The sequence below is a fragment of the Protopterus annectens genome, chromosome 2.part2 (genome assembly GCF_019279795.1).
Source record: "Protopterus annectens isolate FY-2018-M chromosome 2.part2, PAN1.0, whole genome shotgun sequence".
Lineage (NCBI taxonomy): Eukaryota > Metazoa > Chordata > Ceratodontiformes > Protopteridae > Protopterus > Protopterus annectens.
This window is the reverse complement of record NC_056730.1, coordinates 109,618,696-109,638,695: the sequence shown is the minus strand read 5'-3', so window position 1 is coordinate 109,638,695 and position 20,000 is coordinate 109,618,696. Positions and strand designations below refer to the sequence as shown.

General features: G+C 42.3%; 1 protein-coding gene across 2 annotated transcripts in view; it reads left to right on the top strand.

Moving 5' to 3' along the window:
• The window catches only part of ANKRD55 (ankyrin repeat domain 55), a 1,456,090-nt gene that overhangs the window by 697,727 nt on the left and 738,363 nt on the right, over window positions 1–20,000 (top strand). The window lies entirely within an intron of this gene.

Below are 20,000 nucleotides of genomic sequence, written 5' to 3'. Positions count from 1 at the left end.
TCCAGCAACACAATAAACCAAAGCAACATGTATCCAAAACCAAATACAATTTACCCCCTCCCATACCACCACATCTCTAATTTGACTAACTTTCAGGCTGCGCAATAGTTGAATAAAACCAAAACTTCTTCACCTCACTCTATGATGAGACTCACACTCAGTGAAAGGAACACTGTACTAATTATGCTAATAGAACAGCTTTTGGTGCACTAAGTGTGACAAAACAATGGACTGGATTCAGAAAGGTTTACCTCATCATGCTAAGTGAATTTTTATGAAACTAGGCCATGCACTGGGAGTGTGTGATACAGAAAACTAAGTTGCATGATGTGGCTAGCCCAAGTAATATGGTCAGTAGTGCCATATGCTACTGTATAATAAAGGGCCCTGTATGACAATAAGGCATTACAAGATTGCAGAGCGATTCAGAAATGTTTAAATGTCGTGCAATTGATCTGCACCCACAGTAAATTTGAACTCAGCCATATGGATCAAATTGCAGAATTATGTCAGGCATTGTAAGAGCCATAAAAAATGTGTATCCACAGCAGGATGCCATTGTGGCTGTTGAGCTTGGTGTTGTGCAGTTTAGTCTCTGGAGGCACATGGTCATCCGCCAACATTATACATTTCATGGCCTCCAACATTGTGGACCAGTACTGTGTTGGCAGAGACACCATCCAGCAAACTGTGTAAATGTGTTGGTGTCATTTGCAATCCAGTGGGAGTCATGAAATTCCTACCCCAGTGAATATCAAAGTATTTGTGCTTTACATACATACATCTCATTACAGCCAAGTGTGCCTCCAGATGTTTCTGCAGTTACCTCCTACTGACACCTCTAGGCATTAAAAATCACTTGTTCATATTTGCATTAGTTGTTCCCAAACCATGCTATATACAAGGTATCAGAAGATTTTATCTTAAAGCATACATGATGACAGACATAATTCTGTTGATATTTGACCTCTGTCTAATGCAGATAAAGAGATATTGAATATTATGTGTATACTTTTTATTTGCATTGCAATCATTTTCATATTTCTCTAAATATCTCAACATCCAGGTAACACAGACAGAACTGCATAGCCTCATATGAAAGTTCACAGCTGTATGAAGAAAATACTTCTGGCAGTATGTGTCTTGCTTGAATGGTTACTGAGATATCATAAGCTGTTTATACAGCATTATAAAATTAATATTCACTGCCTTTATTTTGGCTTGTAAAATCCAGTATAAAGTACAGAATCCATTTAATGTAAAGATTAATTTATCCTGAATAGTTTGCCATTTACAGTTTTCTAATAACAATTGTCCCAGAGATATGAATATTTGTTTGAACTGTAAGGTGATAACTTCATTTTTTAAAGGCTCAAGCTATACCTACTGGAAGTTAAAAGTACACACTCAAAAGAGCTGTACTGGAGAGAAAGAGATAAGCTACAGGGACCATTCTTCAACATACTGGGGAAGGAGGGGGATATCTCAGGCCTCTGCCTTGAGAATACTGCATCAGCTTCTGAATGCCATGCTTCAGGATGTGAGCGAGCATATGTGGATCCCATATACCCAAGAGGAGACATCTGACATCATGCAGAATTTCTATATTATAGTCCATTTTATTGAGATATACTAGAAGCCATAAACTCTACCTAGATTGAAATAAAGGCCCCACCTGATGACCTGGGAAGGAAGCATGTGAGCCACAAAGGGTATCATTCCATCAACTGCCAGATGGTCCATAATGCATAGGGTGTAATCTGCAAAGCAGCTGCAGGCCAATGAGGCAGTTTTCATGAATACCATATATGGCACACATGTGACGTCTACCAAAGGTTTGCAAAGAATGATTTCCAACAGAGGCAACTTATTTCTGATGCTAAATATGACCTGGAACCCTGGCTGATGACACTTATAACAAATCCACACAACCAAATAGACCCTGGGTACAGCTGTGCAGTATCATAAACCAGAAACATTACTGAGTATGTGTGTGGACTGCTGAAGACATGCTTCCACTGTCTGGATTTATCTGATGGTGCCCTACAGTATGAATTTACCACATGTGCAAAAATGCTCAGGTGTAGTCTTGCAGGTCCAGCAGTTCCAAGCACAACAAACAACAGAGGATCAGTCAGGTGAAGAACCTGCAGCAGGAGATGATCATACCAGATGGAGATGGGCACAGTATGCTGTGACACTAGCAAGGAGACAGGGAAATGCAAATAGCTTCATAACATATAAACAAAAGTTAAACAGATACACTACAGTAAAAAGGATGCATGCAAAACCAACACCAGGCTATGCATACCTATGCATAGGCTGGCCATGTTATGCAACACACATATGCCACCCAAATAAAAATGTGCAAAGAGTAGGGTACAGCTATCATTTCTGATGGAGGAAAAGGGTGAAGAAGTGCATGCTTTTCACAGAGAAGTGTGCAAGTGTGAGTCAACATGGTTTCAAATATATGTGCTTCACAATGTTTTGCTTTTAATAGTAGTAGGGATTCATTCAAAACATTTATAACTTTCATACACCAATGTCTCTTCTATTACTGCCATAGCTCAAAAGTATGACTGTGCCATGTTATTAGTGTGTCTGTGCATGCATCCTGTTGTAAGTATAACTGTTCGAAGTTATTAATGTGTCTGTGCATGCATCCTGTTGTAAGTATGAATGTTTGATGTTATTATTGTGTCTGTGCATGCATCCTATTGTAAGTATGACCATTCAATGCTATCAGCGTGACTGTGCACGCATTTTGTTGTATGACTGTTCAATGTTATTAGTGTGTCTGTGCACGCATCTTGTAAGTATGACTGTTCGATGTTATTAGTCTGTGCGTGCATCCTGTTGTAAGTATGACTGTTCGATGTTATTAGTGTGTCTGTGCATGCATACTTTTGTAAATATGACTGTTCAATGTTATTAGTGTTTCTGTGCATGCATCTTGTATGACTGTATGATGTTATTAGTGTTTCTGTGCATGTATCTTGTTGTAAGTATGACTGTTCGATGTTATTACTGTGTCTGTGCATGCATCCTGTTGTAAGTATGACTGTGAGATGTTATTAGTGTGTGTGTGTGTGTGTACACATCCTGTTGTTTAGGTGGAAAAGTGGCTAGGATGTTAAGGCTTTTATCTCACACTAGGCTTGCTTTGGCCCTCGGGTCAATAGCCTAGTACCTACCTATGAACATTTGAACCTATGTTAACCATTTTGCTGCTACCACATGGTAATATTTGATACAATGCCAACAGATAATGCATACTTCTCGATATTGACACTTTGATAGCCATTAATACATTGTTATTTTAGTATAATGATATTATTCTTAAAAATGAATCTTCTTTTACCTTCTGTATCCTCTGTAAATTTATTAAGATGGCGGTATATGTAATACATCAGCACAACTTTTGCCTATTAGCCTAGGTTGTATCTGAAAAAAAAGGACTTTAAACCAACTTACTACTCAGTTAGACTGAAATAAATAAATAAGTAAATCAATCAATCATGAAATAAAACATTTAACTGTATCCGTTTTAAGATATGGAGAAGTATTTGTATTTCTCTACCCCACCATTCTTGCTGTACTCTTTCCTACGGTCATATATTTTGTTTAATATTTTGTTTTTCACTTTTTCTGTTATTGTAATACGAGTACCATGACTTTTCTCCAGCTCACTGGCAATGCCTGTAATCCCCCCACAGGTAGCAGTAGCAGCTCCACACCCACCACCAGAAGCACCCAGCACACCTGGGTCTCCTGCTCTCTCAGTGATTAATACCTCTGCTCATGCATTATTGCAGCTATGAGCTGGTCCAGCATTGTCTTCCCATGGGCTCCTACTGTGGTCATGGTGAACAGCTACTCATTACTCCCACTTGCATGCACTATTAGTGGGCCTCAGGGCCAATCAATAAATGCAGTAAATAGTTTTGACTTGGCCAGGATTACAGATGTGACATTTCTGAACCCCTGGAAATGTCAGAAAGATGCCAGTACCTTATAGTACATAGTGTTTATTGGAGCAGAACTGTAATCCATCTCTAACAAGTTCCTCATGTAACAAAGTGTTTTCAGTATTTTTTGAACTTATGCAGGAGACTGACTTGTGTAAAGTGGAATAAGAGAATGTTGGTGTCCTTATGTTCTCATTGTAGGATAAGAGGATAAGGATGTTGGATAAGAGATAATTGCCTTCAGTTTCATTACTAGTAACTTATTTTTAAAGCTCTCATCACATTCTTGCAAGATATCCATAAAAGTATCCAAAACAACTATTATCTTACTTACTCCTTCCAGATGTAAATGTATGTACTCCCAAGAAATAAAAAAGCAAATTTCTGTCTGTTTTCAATCTGAGATTTATTGATTTTGCTTTTTTAACATATTAATACAATGTCAGGTAGCATGTTCTGTGGTGGCAGTGGGTGGCAACTTTTTCACTGGTTATACAAGGCTGTATTTTGAAGCTTTTGCAGATGACTAAGATCTGGTTACATCAACATTCTTCTGTCACTTCTCACTCCTGTGATTAAAGTAAAATACTTTAATATTTAATGTTGTTGTTGTCTTTTGGCTTTTCCTGGTCAGGGGTCGCCACAGCGGAACTCCGGTCCGCTAATGATTGGCAGTAGATTTTCACAAACACCGAGGTGCCAGCTTGACGTTCAACCTTCAATGAAGGCACGCCCATTTACGCATGTCTTTCAAATGCCCACCCAACCATGGGGAGGACATGCAGACTCTGCACAGAAGGCACTCCCCGCACTCCAGCTGAGAATCGAATGTAAGAACCTCTTGCTGTGAGGCAACAATGCTACCGCTGCACCACCGCGGAAGTAAAATACTTTAATATTTAATATTAGTCAAAAATGTTTGGATTAATGTACGGTCTTTCCCTGAACTTCACCAAGACTAATTTTACTGAAGCTTCAGGCTGATGAAGGAAAACAGTTGAAGTTTCATCTCAGTGAAACAAATGGAACAGCAGTCCCCCCCCACCAAAAAAAAAAAAAAAAACATTTGCGGTAGGGGCAAGCCCTCCCTATATCCATGATATAGGGGAATTACCCCCCTTATTACGTATACCAATTTCAACAACCCCCATATTGGATAAACTGGGTGTTTAACGAAATAACACAGCATTTTAATCTCGTGACAGATGTAATCTTCATCAGACTAAACTACTGTGTGTGTGTGTACATGTGTGTGAGACACACGTGGGTCTACTGAGTTTTCTAAATGTACAAGCATTGAAATGCAGTGATCAATGCCAACATTTTGTAAATCAACATACTGAACAATCAACAAAGTTGAAAAAAAGAAAAAAATGGATCATGAAATGAGACAAACAGTATTCTATTGCAATCTGCTAATTAAAAACCCTACCATCAAGTTCAAACATATATTGTCTGAATAGTGTTAGTGTTATGAAAAGAGGTTTTCTAAGGTAAAATATAGGGTTTGGATTAGGGATAGGTATAGGTTTAGGGTTAGAGTTAGCATGCGTTAGTAAGGATGGGGAGAGGGCTTGTTATTGTCATTTAAAATTTTATAATGAAATAAGTAGGATAAGCCAGAGGATTGTTTGATGATTTCAATCACTATTTTCAATAGGAAATCATTATCAGTGTGTTTTGTAAGTGTGTGTCAGGTTTATCCAATTTTTAAGTTTGTCTGACCATTCAATTTGTATATATCAGCTCATGTTTCTCCCCACTTGTTTCTGTCATTACTTTTTGACATTTCTGATGCTAACGGTTTTGTAGTTCGGTGATACATGAAAGAAATATGGATACATTATAAATATAAAAGATAATGGGCCAGATTTACGAAGGCTTTCATGGAGTGTAAGAGTAGTGTAAGACGGCAGACAGGCAATATGTCTGCTGAGCGATTCAGCAATAGCCGGCAGGGGCGTGCATGAGAGCTTCTAAAGCTAGTCTTGCACGGACAATGTTATGGTATGCAAATTACCTCATTTGCTGCTGAAAGCTATGCAAATGAGGTAAATTTGCAATCCAGGAAACACTAACCTGTTCGTGTAAGAGTAGTGTTATCTGCAGAAATGTACTCCGTTGGTAACAGAGTACCATTCTGCAAATAGCTAAACGGAGCTATGACAGCTCCAAATAAAGGATGCATCTAGTTGAGGAAGCATGCCAATGGCCAAATATAAGACCATTGGCATTTGCAAATGTTGTAAATCCTTAAAATCCAATTTTTTTTCCCCGATCGCTGATGTTTAAGCGTAGCACAGCAGCGCGCAAACATGCTGCGCTTTAAATAAAATGAAAAAAAGTGAAAAATAGCCACAGATGTGCATTTTCACTAAAAAGCTTGTTCTGCCATGCAGGTGAATGGCAGACTGAAAACAACATGGCCACTGAGCAGTGGTTGCTAAGGGGGGAAGCTCAGTGTGAGAGATGTAACCAAGCATTAGTAGGCAATCCTATGCAAATGAGGATAAGGATAGTGAATCCCAATTTTCCCTGGCATGTGAGCCATGTCCCTAGAGTGTACGTGTAGGAGTAGGTAGTAGTAGAGTAGAAGATAGGTGACATCATGGGGGGGTATGTCTGAAAGACTGTAAGGTGACTGGAGCACAGTGGCTTGTGTTTGCCCTGAGTTGCTCAGGATTGTAAGAGGAGTGTTCACAGTGGTACTAGCTGAAAACAAGAAACCAAAGGTGTACACCGTGGATATATCTGAAATTTCTTGCAAACGTGCTTACACCATGTGCGCACGTGTGGCTTGTGTATGCATGTGTGTGCATGTGTGTGTGTGTGTGTGTGGGGGGGGGGGTGTGGACGCATGTGCATGTGTGCTTGTTTGCACGCCGCTGCCCCTTGTGGAAACAGAAAGGGAAAAGGGAAGGAAAAGAAGTAGTAGGAAGTTAACCAAGGAGAAAATAGCAGAGCCGCCAGGTGAAATATATCAGAATCAGCCAGTTACACAGGCAGTCGACTAGCCCAGCCCAGCCCAGCACTTTAAACTCTGCAAACAGCAGTCTGACCTGTGTTTTCACAAGAACTCTGCAACACTGCAGTATACAAAGAGTGAAAACTTAAAAAGCTTAAGGCTGACGAAATGTTAGGGGCTGCTATTGCTATCATAAACCAAGATGTGCAAGGTGCTGAGGGTGGTGATGTTGTGAATGCTGCTGAGCAACCCGCAGTGAGGAGACGGAGAGGAGTGTACAGACCTAGGGTAACCTACCAGGTGCTACATGAGCTGGAGATAGTGGAGCGCTATAGAGTGGACAGAGACCTTGTGCAGCAAATTGTTGAGCTGTGCCGGCCAACCTCACACACAGAACCAACAGAGGGAAACCCATCCCAGTGGATACCAAGGTATGTGTTGGCCTATGAATACTAGCTACAGGTACCTTCCAGAGACCAACTGGTGATATGATGGGGTTTCACAGGCATCAGCATCCAGGGTACTGCACCAGTTCCTGGATGCCATGTCAGCACATGTCGATGAGCATGTATATTTCCCCAATTCCAGTGAGGCATTGGCCAGCAATATGCTTCTTTTCCACCAATATCCTGAGGTGGTGGGTGCAATAGACTGCACACACATACACATCAAAGCACCACCCTGTGAGCGGGGTAGTGTCTACATCAACCGCAAGGGCTTCCCCTCCATCAACTACCAGGTCGTGTGTGATGCCCAGGGCATAATAATGAATATGTGTGCTGGCTGCCCTGGAAGCTATCACGATTCCCACATCTGGCATCTGACGCAGCTGTACCAGAGATTTGCCAATGGGGACATCCATGAGAGTCACCTAGTGGGGGATGCTGGATACGCACTGGAGCCATGGCTGATGATACCCATCAGAAATGCACACACACCCGAACAAGAACACCATAATGAGGCACACACAGAAACAAGAAACATTATTCAGCATGTGATTGGGATGCTGAAGTCATGGTTCCTGTGCCTGGGCACATCTGGTGGAGCCTTACAGTACTCACCAACTACATGTACCCAAATTGTCATGGTATGTGCCATGCTACACAATATGATCCTGCGAAAACAGCTGCAGCAGGAACAGCATGGGGCAGGGTCAAACAGCCCTCCACCATTGCCAAGGCCTGCACAGGCAGAGCATGACCCTTAGTCCCTATCTGGTGTACTGTTCCATATATGCCTGTGCCTCCATGACAGCTTGGAGCATGCGTGAGGTTGTAAGACCTGTGGCATGTCTGCCAGGGTCATGATGACCAGCAGTGCTCCGACGAGAACCCTTGGACATCTGCCTATGTGGTACCTTTCCAGATCTCTGGGTATGGCTGCTGTGTCCGGATGCATGTGCCATAGGTACCACACTGTCCTGGCCATTGCTGACTGTACACTGTCCCTCAGCTAATGGCATTGGTGATGATGGATGTATTGGCAGTATGACTGTGTGCATGGATGGGGTGGACAGCTGTGTACTGTCAATTGATGGCCCAACGACAGACCATGCCAAACATGCCTGTGCCTCAACACATCTATCCTCATTATCACTTTTTGTGGCAGTGACATCAGGTTCCCTGCTGCAGTGAACCAGCCCAACCTCAGCACCTGTGACAGGAAGAAAGGAACACACTTTACGACCTGCACATGATGTCAGTACACATGCACACATGAACAAATGCACACATGCACGCATGCACACATGCAAACACGCACAAATGCACACATGCACACATGCACACATGCACACATGCACACAAATACACTACTCACTAAAGCAGAGACACACACACACACACACACACACACACACACACACTTCACCAGCAATTCAGAACATACTCAATAGCGGTTGATGGTGGGGTACAGTATCACAAGACAAACAGTCATATCACACGTGTCAACATGCAGGGCGTGTGTTGCTTAACAGCATGCAGTGAGAGTGTAGACAGTCCTTGCTAATAACAGTATACATGGCTTTGATGCATGTGTGTTGTTGTTCAGTGACTGGCCTCACCCTGGAATGCAATGTGTACATGGACACAACATTGCTGTGCAAGTATTACAGCTCTCCAATGTGCTGTGCACCATCACTCACAGGTATACATACCATGGCTGGATATTTATCTGTGTGTCACATAGTTATCCGTTACTGATTAGAGCATCTGTGTCTTTAGCAGATAATTGTGGACACAGGTTTCGCTCATGCAAGCTATGTATACACACAGGATGAGTGGTGTGTGTATACCTGATGGAATACCATTGCTAAACATAGCCATTGTACAGTAGTTATGGTGAGTGTAGAACATACTGTGGACATACCAGTGCCAGCCATGACATGGCATGCTACAACACAACTGCAACATTAAACATCACACATACCCAATGTGTGACATGTGACCTATACACTCAATAGCATTACAAGACAAATATGTGTCACGTTGTGCAAATGGTGATTGCTATGCATATTTTGTATAGGTGCATATGTTTGCATGCACACAACATTGAGGTGTATAGCAATGAATGCTTTGTGTAGTACTGTGGTTACTGTAACTGGATGGCATGTAGTACCATGAGCCATCATCATGCAGCATCATGTGGTCACTCAAGGCTACTAATGTGTGCCAGACCAGCACCTATCATGCTGTACCTGAACCGCAGTACCAATGCTACATTCACCACTTCACAGCCAGTTGTTACATGGGTTTGTAAGGTGCCCAATAGGGAGCATTGCCTAACATGAAATGTGTTGTGTGTTGAAGAGTGTCACACTGCCCCATGATAGGCCTCTACCCCTCAGGTATATTATGTGCGCTGTGTGGATGACAATTGGGATACTGGAGTGTGACCTTACGGCATGTGTCTGAATATGCCATGTGTAGCATATTAACATGTACTGCATATGACAAAGTTGTGTATGTTGTGTGCATGTGTATCGACTGCCTATCCAATGTCCACTATAGTGTAGCCACAATTGTTTGGGATGCCCTGTGTATTGCATGTGTTTGAGGCAGCCACTCACGTTATTGAGATGTGCATAGTCTCACAGCAAGCATGCATTATGTGTAGGTGTGTTACATGTGTACATGGCCTACACCTCACCTATGACATGCACATTTTATTTGCAATATTAAATGTAGAAAACACTCACCAGCATGGGTCTGCTGCCTTGCTATCACACCAAAGGGACCTACAAGGATATTAAACAGTTTGTGAGTGGCAACAACTGTGGCATTGCTACTGTGGGTTTGCAATCTTACAGTGGCACAACGGTTGACAGTCACATGCCTACACATCATGTTCCAAATTATAAGTATTGCACAACACCAGGCTACACATCTTCTAACTACACAGTACACACCTCACATTTGCATGATCTAACAATAGAGGTCACAGTAGTCTACAGATATGCCATGTTACCTGCAAGCTCCATGTTAACTTGCTGGGGGGCTCCAGCCTCCATGATGATACATGTGTGCTGTTGTTGTTGCTGGCCGGGAGCACCCAGGCTCAGGAGCAGCTCCTCCACTCTGGTGAGGGGGGATAGGTGGTAACCCCACCACCTGTGGCAAGCTGTTAACTACAGACGTCAGACGCACGCTGCCGGACATGTCTAAATAAATCACTGCAGTAATGGCGTACCTGCTCATATGTCCAGTTATGCATGCCTATGTCATTTATCCTATGGACAACATCTTGCCACAGTGCAGTCCGCTCATGCTGGTCCTGGCTGGTTCTTGAGAATAGCAGGGTGTAGTTCTGGATGACACTGGTGGTTAGGATTTCATCCTCTGCACGACTATAGGTAGGATTGCGATGGTGGGCCATGACCCTGGAAGACAATGAAACAATATGTGTGAGCAAGTCATGTGGCACACTTAACATTGTACAGTACAGATATCACTGAACTGCCATAAATAACAAACTATTGTCTGTCCTAGAATACACACTTTCAATACCACATATCAGTGCTCAACCCACAACTGCCTGACAGTGCCTGACACGCTCTATATATTAAAACATTTTCTGCACAGCAACAAAGAGAAGCCACTATGTAAGACTAAGCAACAGTACATGGCACACTGTATGCAACACAATGCACCACCTGGCCACAGGAGGTATATATCACGCTAATGCATAAAGAAATATGTAATCCATTGCAATGATTGTAAAGTCCATTTACAGTATTACCAGTATACCACACTAGTTGTTGATGGAAAATCCCTGCCTAAAATATGTTCACATTCATGAATATAGGTGGCATACTGCTGTACTAGACTATACATGTTGCTAGATACGCACTTATATCCTGCAACACACATATGACCAAGGGCATGTTACAGGCTTACCCACACACACATCAGACATACATACAGGACACAGAGGTATGGCAACCCAGATGAGCTTTACATGTGTACCATACAGTACTGTGTGTCAGTACTTACAAACCCTTATGCCTGAGGTATGTAATCTGTGAGGACTACAGGGAACACACAAGACAGTGTTACCAAGCAATGTGGACATGCACCATACTGTGCTGTTTAGGCCTACAGCTTCACGTAGTACTACAGTTCATACAGGATTTGGATTCACCAGCAGTACCAATCAATGAGCATACATGTACTGCTTTATCCTCCAATGGCACACTCCAGTTAACACCAAGGGACTACGTCAGACCATATGACATACTGCTTTTTCTGGCTAGCAATAGCATACAGATCTTTTGCTGGGATCAGAGCTAGGACACATAATACCATGACAGAAACAGTTTCCCACTAAGCTATCCCACATATACACAACTGTGACACATTCACCAACATATTCACCATCACACTCAGTCAACTACACATAGCAATTATTGCAACAAGTACATGTGGGTGTGTATTGGTTCATAGGTAGGTAATAGACTATTGGCCCTAGGGCCTATAGAAGCCTAGCCAGACGGTACCCTGGCCTTTGACACCCAAGTAATTTAATTTCATGTGCCCCTGTCAAGCAGAGCCACAGAGGTGATTCCCGGGGTGTCTTTCCTATCTCCCATCCAATCATCAAGACTATTCATAATGAGTGCTACTGAGGAGCTTTGTTTGCTATTGATAGGCAGTTTGGTCCAGAGTATGGGATGTCTCTGAGATAGGAATCTATCCCTCCAGCATGTTCTGTTTATTGAGGTGACAAGGTTTAGGTCCCTAGAGCGTGTAGCTCGTAGGGATTATGATCTGTTTACGTGGAGCATGTCCAACAGCTCTGGGTTTGACATAGCTTTGTATGTTAGGCAGAGGTCACCTCTGAGTTGGCGGTATGCGACACAGTCTAGTTGTGGTTTTGTGATACGGTCTGCATAGGGCATCTGTTTGAGGACAGTAATACTCTTTGTGAGGTATGTCTGTGGCCTTTCCAGTTGCTGTAGATATCTTGTGAGGTACATACCAGAAGGGGCATTGTACTCTATAATGGGTTTTATGAGTGATGAGTAGAGGGGAATACTGACCTCTTTTTCCCTGGATGACACAGCTTTTGTGATAAGGTGTGCCATGTAGACAGATTACATGACTAGTTTGGCACTGTGATTATGAAGGGGAATACTACTGTCCACCTGTGTCCCATGGTCTCTTATCACACTTTCGGTGTTAAGTCGACTACCACCTATGTGGTAGTTCATGGGTACAGAGTTTTTAGCAAAAGGGATGCCAATGCATTTCCGACATTGAGCTTGAGGCCATGGCTTTGTCACCAGGCAGCAGTCACAGTAAATATGACTCTCTCTCTCTCTCTCTCTCTCTCTATATATATATATATATATATATATATATATATATATATATATATATATATATACACATACATATAAACATCCATTGGTGTACATATAGATATACATATAGGCACATATACAGTCCACCTTCCCTGGTGGGAATATCAATTATGCGAAGTATGTGAGGTATACAGTTATGTAATGATATTGCACAGTCTTGTACGAAACGCATTGAAGGTGTTCTCAGCCCATGTGGCTTTAGCAGGCCTCACTGGCTGCAACACTGCAAACCTAACAAATCACACCCACAGCGTTTAACTACCACATGTCATATAACAGCACTGTATGCTGTCTTGTTTGCCACACACTACTACCTACATACAAATATGCACATAACAACCTTCACCAACATATATATGACCTCCCATCAGAAACAGTTGCAGTATGTCCCTTGTTCTATGCACATGTACAGATGCTAATATATCTGACACAGATATATCTCTCCGTATGTGTGTGCCATACACACACAAAGTCCACACTGTTGTAAGTCCCTGGACCTCACGGCTGACATGTTGGGCCTTGCTGCAACATGAACAGGTGTCACGTGTGAGCACACAGTAATATTAGAGGGTGTATACATAGCTGCAAATGCTAGATTAGCATACTAGCCTGGTACAGCAGTTGCCAATGCTAAGCTACACGTTGATATGACTATCATGCATGTGTTACTCTGTTACATCCATGTTTATATAGCTGTATGCGCTACTCCCCCAAACAGCCATTGTCCACACTACTGTACAGAACACAGATAACATGGATCAGATGTTTGACATTTAATGCTGAGCTACATATATCACAGTTATGTCCCACTACACACAGCTACACACTGATTTCTCCATGGCAGTAGTTATGCAGGGCATCTGTGCATAGATACGTACTGCTGCCACATATTGATGTTTCAAAGTATGTAGAGTAGTCTTCAAATACATCTACTACATGCCAGTAAATACATATCTGTTACATACCTTTCATGTGTATGTGTTCATAGTTTTCAGTTCGGTGTGCCTTTGCCTTTTTTTTTTTTTGGCTGGTGTGGGTGGGTGGGTCTCTCTCTCTCTCTGTCTCTGTCTCTGTCTCTCTCTCTCTCTCTCTCAGTATCTGCAATGGGATGATTGCATGTGTGGGCAGCAAGTACAGCCTGCTTTTATAGGTATCTGCACATGTGCATGTGATGGCCTCTGCACCAATTGGTGGCCACCATTTGGTAATTGCATGCAGCCTGCTGTGTGGTAATTGCAGTACTCACTGTCATAGCAACCCAATGCTATAAATTGCTATGTCAGGTAGGTATAGCCATTTCAGCTTTCCAAAGTGTGGCCCATGCTTGTTTGCTGTGGACACCATTGTGTAAGTCAGAAGGTTGGTATAGTTCTTATATCTGAAGCTAGGGTTGTAGCCAGTGATTTAAATGTTGTACTCAGACCTGAATGTTGCCACTTCCAGTACACAGTTGTCAGTGTAGAATTGTACTCACCCCTACAAATGCTAACACAAGATACATGGGAGTATGTAGTTTATTTTCTACTTATACAATTAACTGCCATACAAAAGTAGTTATTGAGATGTATTCATTTGGCACATGAACTGTTTGTGAACTGCTATACTGTGAATATTAATGTACTCACTTCTGCACAGTTTTTGCTTTTTTATTGTTGACATTAGTACAGGATGCTCAAGAAAACTGGACAAATCCAGTACTGAGTATGCCTGCCTACAACCTTGGTAGAACCTGAACACACAGGTATATTGTACATTTGGGTGGGGATGCAGACATACAGAGGGCATTACGCATTATTGTGTGATTGTATTCTTGCTGGACTTTAATGGTTGCTGTGTACCTGTTAGTTTAGCAAGGCAAGTAGTCTGTCTGCATAGCTCACAACTGTGGACCTATCCAGATGGTAGCCAGATGTTAGGCTGTTATTCTCTGTCTGTGCAATGCACAGGTCTTTCCAGCACTGGTATAATGTCATTGTTACAGTCATTTGCTACCACTACATAGCTACATCCTTTGGTATTTCAGTGTTGTACTCCTACATAAGGGTATGCTTGTGGAACTTCTTCCAAAGATATTTGCACAGTGTGTAACAGCAGAAAAGCTGATATGCCTGTGTGTTTCTGCCTCAGCCAAGCCTCTGAAACACTCAGGTACATATTTGAACATAGTGAGGTAAAGGTAGGTAAAAGTGAGGTACACCTTATAAATATTAGGGACGATAAGTGGAGACTTCGGGAGAACCAGTGCATATGAATTACTATACCACCCAAGTGGTGTCTAACTCCTACATATTGTCATTATTCATTAGGTGTAATACCCCACCTTTCTGCCTAATGTCAATACTTTTCAGGGGATTCAGATGGACACAGCTAACATATGTTTCAAAATCAGGGACATCCCTGATATGTAGTCACAGTTGGGATGTATGTCCTCTGCCCTAGTCAGATATGCCAGTGTTTGTCCTGCTATGATACTGTGTGGGGGTTGTAAAGCACTGCTGTAACATCATTTACTGCGAGAATGGCTGGTTCTCTTACCACAGTCATGTAATGCAATTCCACAACAACTGCTGCTAAGGTTCCACAGAACAGGTTTTGTGTTATGGCATTCCTATTTTTCCTTTACATTCACTCATTCTGATGCATGATATATCTATTTCAGCAACAACCTGCTGTATATCTACTGTGGCTTAGTGGTACTTCATGCAGACTAGTGTATCCAAGGTCCGGGGTTTGACACTGACAGTGGTGTTTTATTTTGCTGCTGAGCAGAACAAGGGCCCTCACATGCAGGGTGACTAAGGCACTTTTAAGTAGTTGTAAGCGGGTATGCGCTTTTTGCGCGAAGCTTAGCAATGCTTAGCTAAGCGCACACAAGCGCACACTCGTGCAAACCTGCTAACTACGGCTTAACAGTGCTTACTCCCACTAACATTTGCGCTCTTTTCTTTGAAAGAAAAGAAAATGGGGAGATAGGACAGTGGTGAAAAAGGGGCACAAAGAGGGAAAGACAATAGGGAAAACAGCTCGGGATGTGCAGGACGGGTGTAGGGAAGGACCATAGCTGCCCATTTCTTTTACAGCAACAGCTGTACATATGCAATACTTTTGGGGGGAAATATGAAACCTTCCACCCCTGGGAGAGGGGTGAGGACAACAAAGTATGTTGTACTCCCAATTGAATTACATTTTATATGTCCAGCAGACGTGTGCAAAATGGGCAGCTATGTATGGGGCGTAAATTTTTTTTTGGAGCAGATTGCCCTTTTTATTTCTTTTTCCAAGTGAGAATGGAATGTGGGGTAGGGGATGTAGGTATATTTGGGGAGGTAGGTTGGGGAGGTAAACAGACAGGACAAACAAGACGCATACAGGGGCGGAATATGACATGTGGTGGGTGAACACCATTGACGAGGAAGGATGTTTGTAAATCGCAAGCCCATGAGCCCACAGATGGCAACAGTGGAACTGAGATCCCCACCCATGGGCAGTCACAAATGCACCTTCACAGCACAGAGGGTGGCTGTGCTAGGGGCTGCATAGGAGGGGCAGGCTCACCCGTGAGTTGCGCCACTCATGCCTCAAGCTGGCATAGAGGATCAGCGACAGAACGCTCGAACTCCCAATGCACCACAGCCTGGACCGTTCAGAGGGTGATAGGTGGCCCTCCTCTGCCCACGCTTGCACGGGGGGAATGAGCCCCATCCCCTGCAGTGCTTCCACCCAAAGGTGACACAGGGCCAATGGAGGAGGATGTCCCAGGCTGGACACCGGACCTGCTGGTGCCAGGTGCCATCGCCAGCTGAGGTGGGACAGGTGGGTCCGCTGGGACTGGCCTTCCCATACGTTCTATGTTTAGGAGGATTTAATGAAAATATGGGTTAGTAACAGTCAACAGCATTCCCAATTAGTTATAACAGCATGCAGAAGTATTCCCATTAACCCAACACACCAGAGTTCCAACAGTTGAACAGCAAGCATGACACATGCATATATGGAACAACAGTGGACATTACAACAGCATGCAGGTTTAATTGATGGCAACAGGCCACCAATATTGTGGTATTTGAATAGGGCACATGCATCAAAATAAATGCAGATATTTATAAACCAATAGGACATATGTCCCAACAAATGTTTTGAGATTAGACATACCCATTGAAGTGTGGGATTGCATTTTTTATGCACATACAGTAGAGTGAAAAATGATAGCTCCATTAACAACTTATATATCCTTCTAGTTTACACTGCATTCCTATTAACTGCAGTTATATGTCCCCTACATGTATTATTACACTACCCAATTGTCCTTAAACCGTGAGATGGGTTTTGCTAGATCTTTATATACATGGGCTGTATCTGATATACAAACTGTCCGGGATGCAGATGTTACTGCTACATATTTTGTGAGTTGCTCAGACACACTACTGCTGAGATGGTACACTGACAGCTCTACTTTCCTATACTTATCTAGATATGTTTAGGTGAAATTATCAGTTATATGTTAACAGCTCCCTACATTTCTGCCAGAACAATGACATTTCTGGGGAACACAATACCAAGCTACTCATGTTCCAGATTAACCTGTACATGCTGGGCATGAACCAACAGTTGAGGACTGTGAATATGCTTAAAAGCTACTGGCACTCCCTTCATCCACTTTATATGGGCCTACCCAACTGTGTGTTAACAGCGCTTAATACAACAGTACTATTTCTATAATGCAAGAGTACAACAACATATCAAAGAAAATGACACAGACACACTCCAGGAATTATACCTTTATTAAAGACTTAAAACACTTTTCTAGAGGCTCTCTCATTAATTTTATATAACAGTACATGCAGTATAATTATTACAGAATTATTATACCTTTATTTATTGTGTTAAAACACTTTTTTCAGGCTCTCTCATTTATTTTACATAACAGTACAAGCAGAATAATTACTAACCTGCCTGGTGGCGCAGTCTTAGCAGCCTATCTGCATAGGCATGCTGATTCGCAGCACGGACACCTGCAGCTGTGAAGTAAATGAAGTGATATTGAGACATACCTATCCATAGTATACACTACAATAGCAATTCTTACATACTTAATTCCAAGGCTACTTACTCAGTAGTGGGGCATTTTCCATCTCACGGGCCTCCTGGATCCACTGGTCCAGTTGGTCCGCCTTGCAGCTCATCAGGTCTGCATGGTGGTGTCTGACCTGCTCACCAGTCCGATGGAAATCTGTGGCACTGGTGAGTTCATGAGCTAGACAGTCCCAGGCTTCTGCTTTGTATTGGGTGCCCTGGTACTGGCCCCGCAGGAGTCTATCCTCATGATTATGGACAAGGAGCAAAACCATTACTTTTGACTCCTCAATGCCCCAATGTTGCGCTCGAAAATGAGAGCCCTCTCCAGCACCAGCCATTGCTGCCTGCAGATGGGAGCTACAACCAGTTATGGCAAGTATTCCCACCTATGGAGCTTAAATATGCATCATTTCCCGCACTTATTTGTGATTAGCCAGTTTTGAAAAAACACAGATGAAGGTACACCTGCTTAGCAATGGGTAAACTTCCATTGATATGTATGTGTGTGTTGAAAGTGCATACTTATGAAAAGCTGTCATGGTTCAGTGGTTCAGTTCTGGTATTATGATGCACAGTATCCCAGGTTCGAGGCCTGTCATTGCTTTTTATTTCACTAATGGCAAGACTGGCTCGGAGGTGTGACTATGTTTTACCGACTTTGCTCAACTTTGCCCAACGTTGCGCTATGTTGCTCTACGTTGCTCTACATTACGTGACGTTACTCTACGTTGCTCTACATTGCTCTACATTGCCCAATGTTGCTCTACATTGCTCTATGTAGCCCGATGTTGCGCTACGTTGCTCTATGTGCGCTGGTTAGCGCAGTGCACAGGTCCGTGCAAAGCTATTGCGCTAGTTAAAGCAGTGCTAAGCTATGAGCAATTATACTGAAATGTACTTAATACTTGTAAACTTTGCTTAGCAGTGCTTCACATTGCTTAAGATACATTACTTATGCAGTCATCAGTATGCATAACCATTTCACTTTCTTCTTTGTATATTAAATTCGTTCACTACTACATAGGCCATTTCAGTGCTTTTTACTACAATTTCAATGATAAATGTCAGGTATTCTTTTCATATACAGATTTCCAACAGAAAATAAAAAGGGGAGAGGTGGGACTCAAACTGGGAATGCCTCCTCTTTGTGCAAAGGTTCTACCACTACGCTATTGCTATTTTGCTTAATTTGCATATATGTTTCTTATTATCCTCTTTGATTTCTTGACTGCTAACTGTAGCTAAGCAATGGGCAAACCCACGCAAACACGTGCAAATATGGGCAGCTATATCGGGAATAATAAAAAATAAAAGTTTTACATTTTATAATTGTATTGGGGTTTAGAATGTGGGGGAGTGTGGTGTTGGGTATGTATACATTTGAGCGGACTCGCTCATGTCAGTTGATATTTCCCAATTGTGAGACTTGCAGGGGCGTGGATTTTTGGACTGCTCGGCAGTCTGACACGCCCCCTGCACTCGTGCATGCTCCGTGTTAGCCTTTGAGTTGAGGCAGCGCGCCCTCATTAATATGCATGGCACGCTGCCGTCTTACTCTTACACTGGTGTTTCTGTGTAAGACTACTCTAGTCTTACACGGAGGATTCGTGAATCCTGGGGAATGTTTTCAAGGGACATCTTAATAGTGCATTCTACCACGGATGGAATATAACAGTTAAGGCATGGAAACAAAACTAATCAGACTAATGAACCTAAATGCTGAGCAGGTAAATGCCAGCAAGTTTAGTTAATTCAGTATAGCTACTGATGCGTGTAAAAAGAATAGAAACAAATTAAGAAAAAAATGGTTAAGATAACTAAATAATTAAAATACAGCTTAAATAAAGAGGATGCTTTTCCATTTGGAAAAAGCATGCAAAGGCTATAGGTATAATAAACATTTAAAGAAAAAAATAAATGTCATTTGGTCAAAAATAGACAGACATTTGTTGGTGGAAACCAGTATGAATTTCAAAATATTTAGTAAGTTCTAATAAAGAGAGGAGAAAAGCTGAAGAGCATTTGCAGGATGGAATGAATGAGGACTGTGTAGATGGAAATCGAACAGGAAGCAGCATAACTGAGAATGAACAAATGAGTCAGTTGATTATAACAAAAAAAGAGCTGT